Raw genomic sequence first — 9223 nt, forward strand, 5'->3', positions numbered from 1 at the left:
AAAAACAGTCGACAAGACGCACAAAAACTTTGAGGTCTACGGAAAGATCTGGGAACAAAGCCACGCATCGCCATGACGTCATCAATGCGTGTGACGTGTTACGGCGTGATGACGTATAGGCAGCAAGAAGCATTCTCCGAGGCCCAGGTAGTGTGAGTACCAACGGGCCTGGAGGGGGGGACAAGGACCCTAAAGCACGGGGCACGGGACGGAGGCACAGTGGGAGTGCGCCCTCAGAATAACATGCATATGGTGTCTTTTTTTAGATTTTCTGATATAATAGTGATTTCATCTGAATATTTGGTAAACTGCTGCATCGCTTTATGTAACCAACACATGTGGTTTGTTTAGGATGTCAAAGATGAAAGGGTCTAATTCAGCTTCAGTACTGAACTGAGTCCCTATTGTGTTCTTAAGTTACATCCACACACAGTTCGATACACATACAGACGCACGAGTCGCTGATAACACACCCACACACACACACACACACACTAATGTGCTCAGGGCACTAAACTCAAGCCTTCATATTGTTACCATGGTGGTTGGCTGTGAGTGGGTTAGCAGATTATTATGGTCTGTGGTTGCAGGCATGTGCTGGTGACAGACTAGAGGTGTTGCTAGGGTAACACTAAGTATAGCTGCAGAGGCAGGCGAGCTGTTAAAGTCAGTGCTCTCTCAGTGAAGTCAGAGTGTGTGGAGAAAGATCCAATGAATGACATATTAGTCAGCATCACATCTCTCGTACGCTGCGTATATTATCTTATAACTGATGCACACGCTGACGAGATGGACAGGATTACATTTCCCAGGATTTGATGAGATTTTGAGTGGTGCATAAATTGATTCATAGTTATTTTGATGTGATGAGACGGTCGATGTAAATAAGTCTATCAACTTATATATTAAAATACCAACATTTCCATCCATGTTTGCTAACCCGACGTAATCAGAACCGGAGCTAAAATGAGTGCAGAACACGACCCGGGCCTCAGAAGAAGATGTCCGAGCGTGCACGAGGAGATTAGTGCTGCCTCTGCATCAGTGACACAGTCATACCAGTGTGCACTGACACTCCACTCCTCAATGAAGTGGGATCTGTCCAGGAAGGCTCAATGGGCGTTTTCCTGGAACAAGTGTTACTCTAAGTACACGGCACAGCTAATGGTTAACGGTCTTCATCACTCAAACATCAGCATGAAGCCTCTCTGCACTTGATGGAAGCACCATTCACTAGGCTGTCATAAGCCTCCGCTTTAATATTGAATCTGAATTTAGAGTCATCAATGACCATCATCAACAGTCATCAACACCTGCACGTCTTTGGACTGTGGGAGGAAACCGGAGAACCCGGAGAAAACCCACGCAGACACGGGGACAACATGCAAACTCCACACAGAAGGGCCTCAGCCGGGATTCAAACCAGGAACCCCTCTTGCTGTGACAGTGCTAACCACCACACCACCTTGCCGCCACGTGTGTCAATGGTCGTGTGTCCTGATTGTGAGCTGTAGTAACCCACGGTTCATTTATTCAGTAGAGTCAGTAACAGCAGTCAGCTGGGGAGGAACGGTTGTTGCTAACTGCAGTTAGCTCTCTGGCTAACGTTAGCACCTCTTCTGCTTCTTCTTCTCCTCCGGTAAAACACAACCGCATTGCATTGTGGGATAGGGGAGTCCAATGTAGTGCACATCGTATGTACACTCAAATCAGCTGTGCATCGTGGGTATTTTATAGTGGACTATATATTCATTCATTCATCTTCAACCGCTTATCCCGGGGTCGGGGTCGCGGGGGGGCTGGAGCCGATCCCAGCTGACATCGGGCGTGAGGCGTGAGGCGGGGTCCACCCTGGACAGGACGCCAGTCTATCACAGGACACATAGAGACGAACAGAGACAGACAACCATTCACACCTACGGGTGATTTAGAGTCATCAATGATGAACCACGGAGAATTCGAACACCACTACAAAATGGCGTACACACTATGTAGCGCCCTAAGTCTGTGACAGGGAACGATCTGGAACGCAGCTATTGTCTCGTCCCTGACATTGGTTGTGAATCTCATTTAAACCCTCCTGCACTGCTGTTCTGTCGACGATAACACCGATAATCTGCATTTCCAGGCACCACAGTGAAGTTTGTTTGGAGCGTTACTTTCCCAACGAATCACGAGTAAAATAAGACACAAATGAGTGAAGAACGGACAGATTTGATCCAGGATTTCTACAGGAAATGAAATGACAGCGCATAGATGCTTTTGTGCTCATTCAATCAGTGTATTCTAAATATAGCCGTGAGTTCAATTCTGCAGAGAAGTCCCAGCATATGGGGAAGGAGCGCAGAGTTATTAGTGTCAGCTCTAATCCATGCTTCGATCGAGGCCTGCCTGGGTTTAAAGCAGTGACCTTTGGGATCACTGGTGGACCTTTCTAACCTCTGCAGAACTTCCCTTTGAACTTCAGATTAAAAGCCCCTCTCTAGCCTGTTTGCCCCCAATGAACAGCTGGAGACAGCCTCAACAACAGCACCGTTTAATCAGACACCTCTGTGTGTGTGTGTGCGTGTGTGTGTGTGTGTGTGTGCATGTGTGTGTGTGGGATTACAGAGCAGTTTTAGACGTGATGTGTGGGAGCTGAGGAGTGAGCGCAGGTGTCGCCTCATCATCGGTAACCCTTCACTAACGCGTGTAGCGGCGTTCTCTTCAGCGGCGGTGTTGCGGTCAAACATGCGTCCCGTGCTGCTCGGTTCTTCTCGTCGTGCCGACCCTGTGCTCGGCTCCGGTGCTCCGCTCCGTCGGTGTAGTGCTGAGCCCGGTGCGTTATATAAGACATCACCCTAAAACCGGGCAAAGCACCAAAATCGTGACAGATAAGCGCGCGCGCACAAGCCAACAAACCCGGTCGCTCGAGCTAAGCCAAAAGCCTCGCGCAAAAAAACGTCCCTGCGTCTCCAGCGCGCGGTGAGAAGGACGTGAACCCCCGGGGGAAAGGTGTGGTTGTCGCATGATGAAGCCGTGGTGGACGCGCGGGTCATTTACCTACCAACAGCTTCCAGCACAGCAGCCAGAACGAGATCATCTCCAGGCGGCCGCGGCGCGCACACTCCTCTCCACCTCTGCCCGACGGCAGCGCGAGCAGCCAGGCGGCCACCCGCTGGCGCGAGGAGGGACGCATACAATCTGACGGCGTGTGTGTGTGTGTGTGTGTGTGTGTGTGGTGGAGAGAGAGGTAGAGAGAGCGGAAGGATATATCGACCTGTGCTATTATGTTGCCGGGAATTAGAGCAGAAGAGATAAATCTGTATTGGCAGAATATTGTGTACACCCCCCCCCTCCCTCTCTCTCTCTCTCTCTCTCTCTCCCTCCCACTCTCTCTCTCTCTCTCTCTCTCTCTCTCTCTCTCTCTCTCTCTCCCTCCCACGCTCGTGTAGATGCTGTGAAATAGGCTCGGCCTCTGAAACATCACTAAAGTCAGGGTTTGCCTGGATGCCATGGTGAACACACACAGAGTGCTGCAGCCAGTGACGTGCACAGACTTTATGAAGGGCAGGGGCGAAAAGGGAAAAAGGGCACCTAAAGCATGTCCTCGCCACTGAAGAGCTAGAGCTAGAGAGCACTTTAGCACACGCTTTGACTCCTAGATGGCACTTTAGCACACGTTTTGGCTCCTAGAGGGCACTTTAGCACACGCTTTGGCTCCTAGAGGGCACTTTAACACACGTTTTGGCTCCTAGAGGGCACTTTAACACACGCTTTGGCTCCTAGAGGGCACTTTAGCACACGTTTGGGTCCTAGAGGGCACTTTAGCACACGTTTGGGTCCTAGAGGACACTTTAGCACATGTTTGGGTCCTAGAGGGCACTTTAGCACACGCTTTGGCTCCAAAAGGGCCCTTTAACACACGCTTTGGCTCCTAGAGGGCACTTTAGCACACGTTTTGGCTCATAGAGTTCACTTTAACACACGCTTTGGCTCCTAGAGGACACTTTAACACACGTTTTGGTTCCTAGAGGGCACTTTAGCACACGCTTTGACTCCTAACGGGCACTTTAGCACACGTTTTGGCTCATAGAGGGCACTTTAGCACATGTTTTGGCTCCTAAAGGGCACTTTAGCCCACGTTTTGGCTCCTAAAGGGCACTTTAGCACACGTTTTGGTTCCTAGAGGGCACTTTAACACAAGTTTTGGTTCCTAGAGGGCACTTTAGCCCACGTTTTGGTTCTTAGAGGGCACTTTAACACACGTTTGGGTCCTAGAGGACACTTTAGCACATGTTTGGGTCCTAGAGGGCACTTTAGCACACGCTTTGGCTCCAAAAGGGCCCTTTAACACACGCTTTGGCTCCTAGAGGGCACTTTAGCACACGTTTTGGCTCATAGAGTTCACTTTAACACACGCTTTGGCTCCTAGAGGACACTTTAACACACGTTTTGGTTCCTAGAGGGCACTTTAGCACACGCTTTGACTCCTAACGGGCACTTTAGCACACGTTTTGGCTCATAGAGGGCACTTTAGCACACGTTTTGGCTCCTAAAGGGCACTTTAGCACACGTTTTGGTTCCTAGAGGGCACTTTAACACAAGTTTTGGTTCCTAGAGGGCACTTTAGCCCACGTTTTGGTTCTTAGAGGGCACTTTAACACACGTTTTGGTTCTTAGAGGGCACTTTAACACACGTTTTGGTTCTTAGAGGGCACTTTAACACACGTTTTGGTTCTTAGAGGGCACTTTAGCACAGGTTGTGACTCCTAAAGGGCTACAGTACTTAAACTCTCACCATTTGACCTATGTAAAATGTCATCTGGTAAAAAAGAAAAGAAATCCAATACCATGCAGGCCACCATATGTTCCAGTGTAACTCAGCATCCATCCATCCATCCATCATCATCCTCAACTGCTTGTCCCTAATGGGGCTGCAGGGGCTGGAGCTGATCCCAGCCGACACTGGGTGCGAGGCGGGGGACACCCTGGACAGGACACCAGTCTGTCACAGGGCAGTCACTCAGCATGCTTTCACTAAATATTGATGCATCACTTTTGTGCTTCTGTCACTCACATGGCCCAGGGTGTGCAGTGTTCAGGCAGCAAGTCAATACGGCACAAAGTCACTGCTCAGTGGAACAAAAAGCAGATGTTTTGGATGTGTAACATAACAACCGATGCACTACTTATCATACTTATCATACCTCGAGACAAACAAGTTCATTTTGCACTAGGTAAATAACACTGAGGCTTGCTTCTTACTGGTTTACTAATGTGATAGAAAGAAGACATACAAATGCATATGATTACGCCCGAGCCTCTGAACGAGCTCTTGCTATCCCACATGGGTCTCCGTCCAAGTGTCTGGTCGATTTGAATCAAATTTCGAGGAAAATCAGCAAAAGAAATGTGAATTAACGCCTGTTTCCATCCACTAGCGTGCAATTATTAGGAGTGGGTTCATCATTAGGAAGTGCATTGAGCCCACTGGCCGGGTCACAGCAGGCTCACGTGTCCCCGTTTATTCGCCAAGGGTGCACTCACACTGTCCTTCCACACCGGGCCAAAACAGGTTTTTGGGGTCAAGCCTAGTGCGTTTGACCAGTGTGAGTGCAACCGCTCCGCACCTAGCTGCAGCCAGCTGGCCGTCCACGACCCGTCTGAGAGAGGTGGGCTTTTGTAAAGCGCGTTTGCACATGTACGAGCACGAGCGTGCGCACGTGTACGAGCACGAGCACGAGGCCTACGACGGTTCTGACGTAATTTATGTGCGCCTGTGCGGACATAGAAAAAAGAAGGAGGGACCATGCGCGGACATTTAACAACAACAACAACAATGGCGGTGAAAGGTGCACGTTGGTGTGATGCGGAGGTGGAGTGTTTACTGCAGATTTGGTCGATGAAAAGATTCAAAAACAGTCGACAAGACGCACAAAAACTCTGAGGTCTACGGAAAGATCTGGAAACAAAGCCACGCATCGCCATGACGTCATCAATGCGTGTGACGTGTTACGGCGTGATGACGTATAGGCAGCAAGAAGCATTCTCCGAGGCCCAGGTAGTGTGAGTACAAACGGGCCTGGAGGGGGGGACAAGGACCCTAAAGCACGGGGCACGGCACGGAAGGACAGTGGGAGTGCGCCCTGACAGTGCTTCAAGGCTTTTGACGTTGAAAATGTGCATTAACACGGGTCGATGGGATGGGCCCCTGCTGTCAGTTGCTTGTACTCACCCACTTCCTGTAATGGATTCATCAGGTGAGTCATTGAATCAGGTGAATAACCTGTTTTCACATAATGGTTTCTTTTCATTGTGAGTGTGGGACGGGCCTCCCCAGGTTGGCGCCAAGGGGACAGAGGCGTGACAGAGGTGAAAGGGGCAGGTGCATGCTGGGGGTGTGAAAAGAACAGGAAGTGAGTTGTTGTAGTTCCAACAGTGCCGTCGGAGCTGCGGCGGTGGCTGTGACAGCTCATCAGACACTTTAAAACACTAAGCCCACAATTAGTGTCTAAAATTCACGCTCCCTCTCACAGCCGTCATAACACATGACACATGATACCGTCTACGTTTACCGCTCATCACTGTCACAGAGCTGTATCAAAACATTCAGACCGCGGTCGCAGTCGCAAGGGAAATGATGGCGTCCATGAAATGACCCTGCTGCCGTTTGATCTGTGACCTTCTTACATTGAGTGACAGACTGTTACGTCAGCTGCGGGAGAGAGCGAGGCTAGGTAGGTGAGCCGAGGCTCCAGCAGTGTCTGCAGACCAAATCACATCTGTCTGCACACACACGCACACACACACACACACACACACACACACACAGCACCCTGGATAATAACTACAGATTAGAGAGAGGGATGCAGACAGACAGACAGATTAACAGGAAGAGAGGGAGACAGAGAAAGACAGGAAGAGAAAGAGAGACAAGTGGTCGTGCATCACTGGGGGAAACAAAAGCAGATTTGACCTTCAGTAGGAAATCATCATCATTGAACTGCCGTCAAACCGGACTGTTGATGTAACGACCTGGGCTTTAATCTGGTCACAATCTGCTCTTAACCCTTTGGGTATAATGTATCGGGACTACGAACTCAGTGCAGCGCGGATACACATGGTCAGATTTAACCCTGTAAAGCCTGACCCCTGAAAAAATAGTCAGAAAATTCTAATTTTGTGGGACTGAAATGTTTATTATACCCTCAAACAAAGTGCTCCTAGAGGACACTTTAACACACGTTTTGGCTCCTAGAGGACACTTTAGCACACGTTTTGGCTCCTAGAGGACACTTTAGCACACGTTTTGGCTCCTAGAGGACACTTTAGCACACTCTTTGGCTCCTAGAGGACACTTTAGCACATGTTTTGGCTCCTAAAGGGCACTTTAGCACATGTTTGGCTCCTAGAGGACACTTTAGCACACGTTTTGGCTCCTAGAGGACACTTTAGCACACGTTTTGGCTCCTACACTTTAGCACATGTTTTGGCTCCTAGAGGACACTTTAGCACACTCTTTGGCTCCTAGAGGGCACTTTAGCACATGTTTTGGCTCCTAGAGGACACTTTAGCACATGTTTGGGTCCTAGAGGACACTTAAACACAAATTTGGGTCTTAGAGGGAATTGGATTGGAGTGTTGTATGACAGTAAAGTCCTGAATAAATAGATTCCTCTTCCCAAAAAGGGGCATTGATTCCTCTGGCTGACGTTTACTGAATTAGCAACATTAGCACCACCGCCCGTGAGCTAGGCTAACAACGTTTATTACTAGATAAACAGGAGTGAGGGTCAATGTTGAGATTTTTTTCCCCATAGACTGTAAAACACCGACCCTCACAGCCCGAATCCTCCCGCTGCTCCAGATTAGCATCTAGTGTATGTGTCGTAGATAGCAGGCTGTACTGCAAGTCATGGTGCAAGTGCGGCTATTTAATTAGCATAACTGAGCTAACGTTAACAAGGTGTGTTCCTAAACCATCTGTTTGTACAGTTGATCAAAGAGCAAACCATCTTGTCATTGATGGAAACACCACCACACAAATGACCGCAGTCCAGGTCGAGATGACGGAGTTAGCATGCTAATGATGCTAATCCCGACAACTAGCCTCCGAGGAGAAGTGACGGCCAGCAAGTAGTGATGACTAAAGGGGGATAAACTACCTAACTGTGTGTGTTAAGATGGAGCTGGATGCAAGAAATAATAGTAAGCACTCAATAAAAGAGCAACTTCAGTAAACGCCTTGACCTCGTTGTTGCGTTCACACCAAACGCCAATGATGCGAATACAATGGCTTCAGGTGTCATTCATGCTGTGACCCGACCAAACCCATTTGGACTCCTTTGGCAGCAGCCTCCAGCCCCCTTTTTCTATCCTCAGCCTGTAAAGTGCATAATTTATGTCACCACGGTATGAACGATAGATATTTTTCTGTCGTCGTACGATAGATCTGGTCATTTCGCGCGCCCCTAAGAGCGACCAGGGCCAAGAACAGGCTCGCCTACAGTTCGATCTGACTGCCAAAGAGGTCGCTAGAGACCAGGTATCTCAGATCTGACGGATGAGGACTTTAATCAAGTTACTGTGCTATTATGTGACATTCATTCATCATCACTGTATCACATGTACTGATTCTTTCCAACAGTGTAAATCATTACACTTCTCTCGACTTGTGGATTAAATCCAAGGTCACAGCTCCACACACACACACACACAAACACACACACACACACACACACACACACACACACACACACACACACACACACACACACACACACACACACACACACACACACACACACACACACACACACACACACACACACACACACACACACACACACACACACACACACACACACACACACACACACACACACACACACACACACACACACACACACTCCGTGTTAACATCAGCAGTGTTTCCTGTATTCCACTCACAGATCAATGAAGCCACGGGGCAAAATAATGTCCCAAATTGACACCAATCCCTTTCATAGGCTTTCACCTTCACATGTTGCAGGTATTCAGTGCTATAAATCACATTTTTGCCCCATTTTCTCTTGTGAACACTGTATTTATATACATTACATTAGGATTTCATGCAGGAAATATCACAAGTATGATCAAATAACATGTAACATGTGCTTCATCACATGTAAAGGCTTGCTAAACCCATCGCCACCCTCTCCTCTCCTTTCACTGATCTTCACTCTCTCAGTGTATTACAGAA

This window comes from Echiichthys vipera (assembly GCF_963691815.1).
Source record: "Echiichthys vipera genome assembly, chromosome: 15".
NCBI lineage: Eukaryota > Metazoa > Chordata > Actinopteri > Perciformes > Trachinidae > Echiichthys > Echiichthys vipera.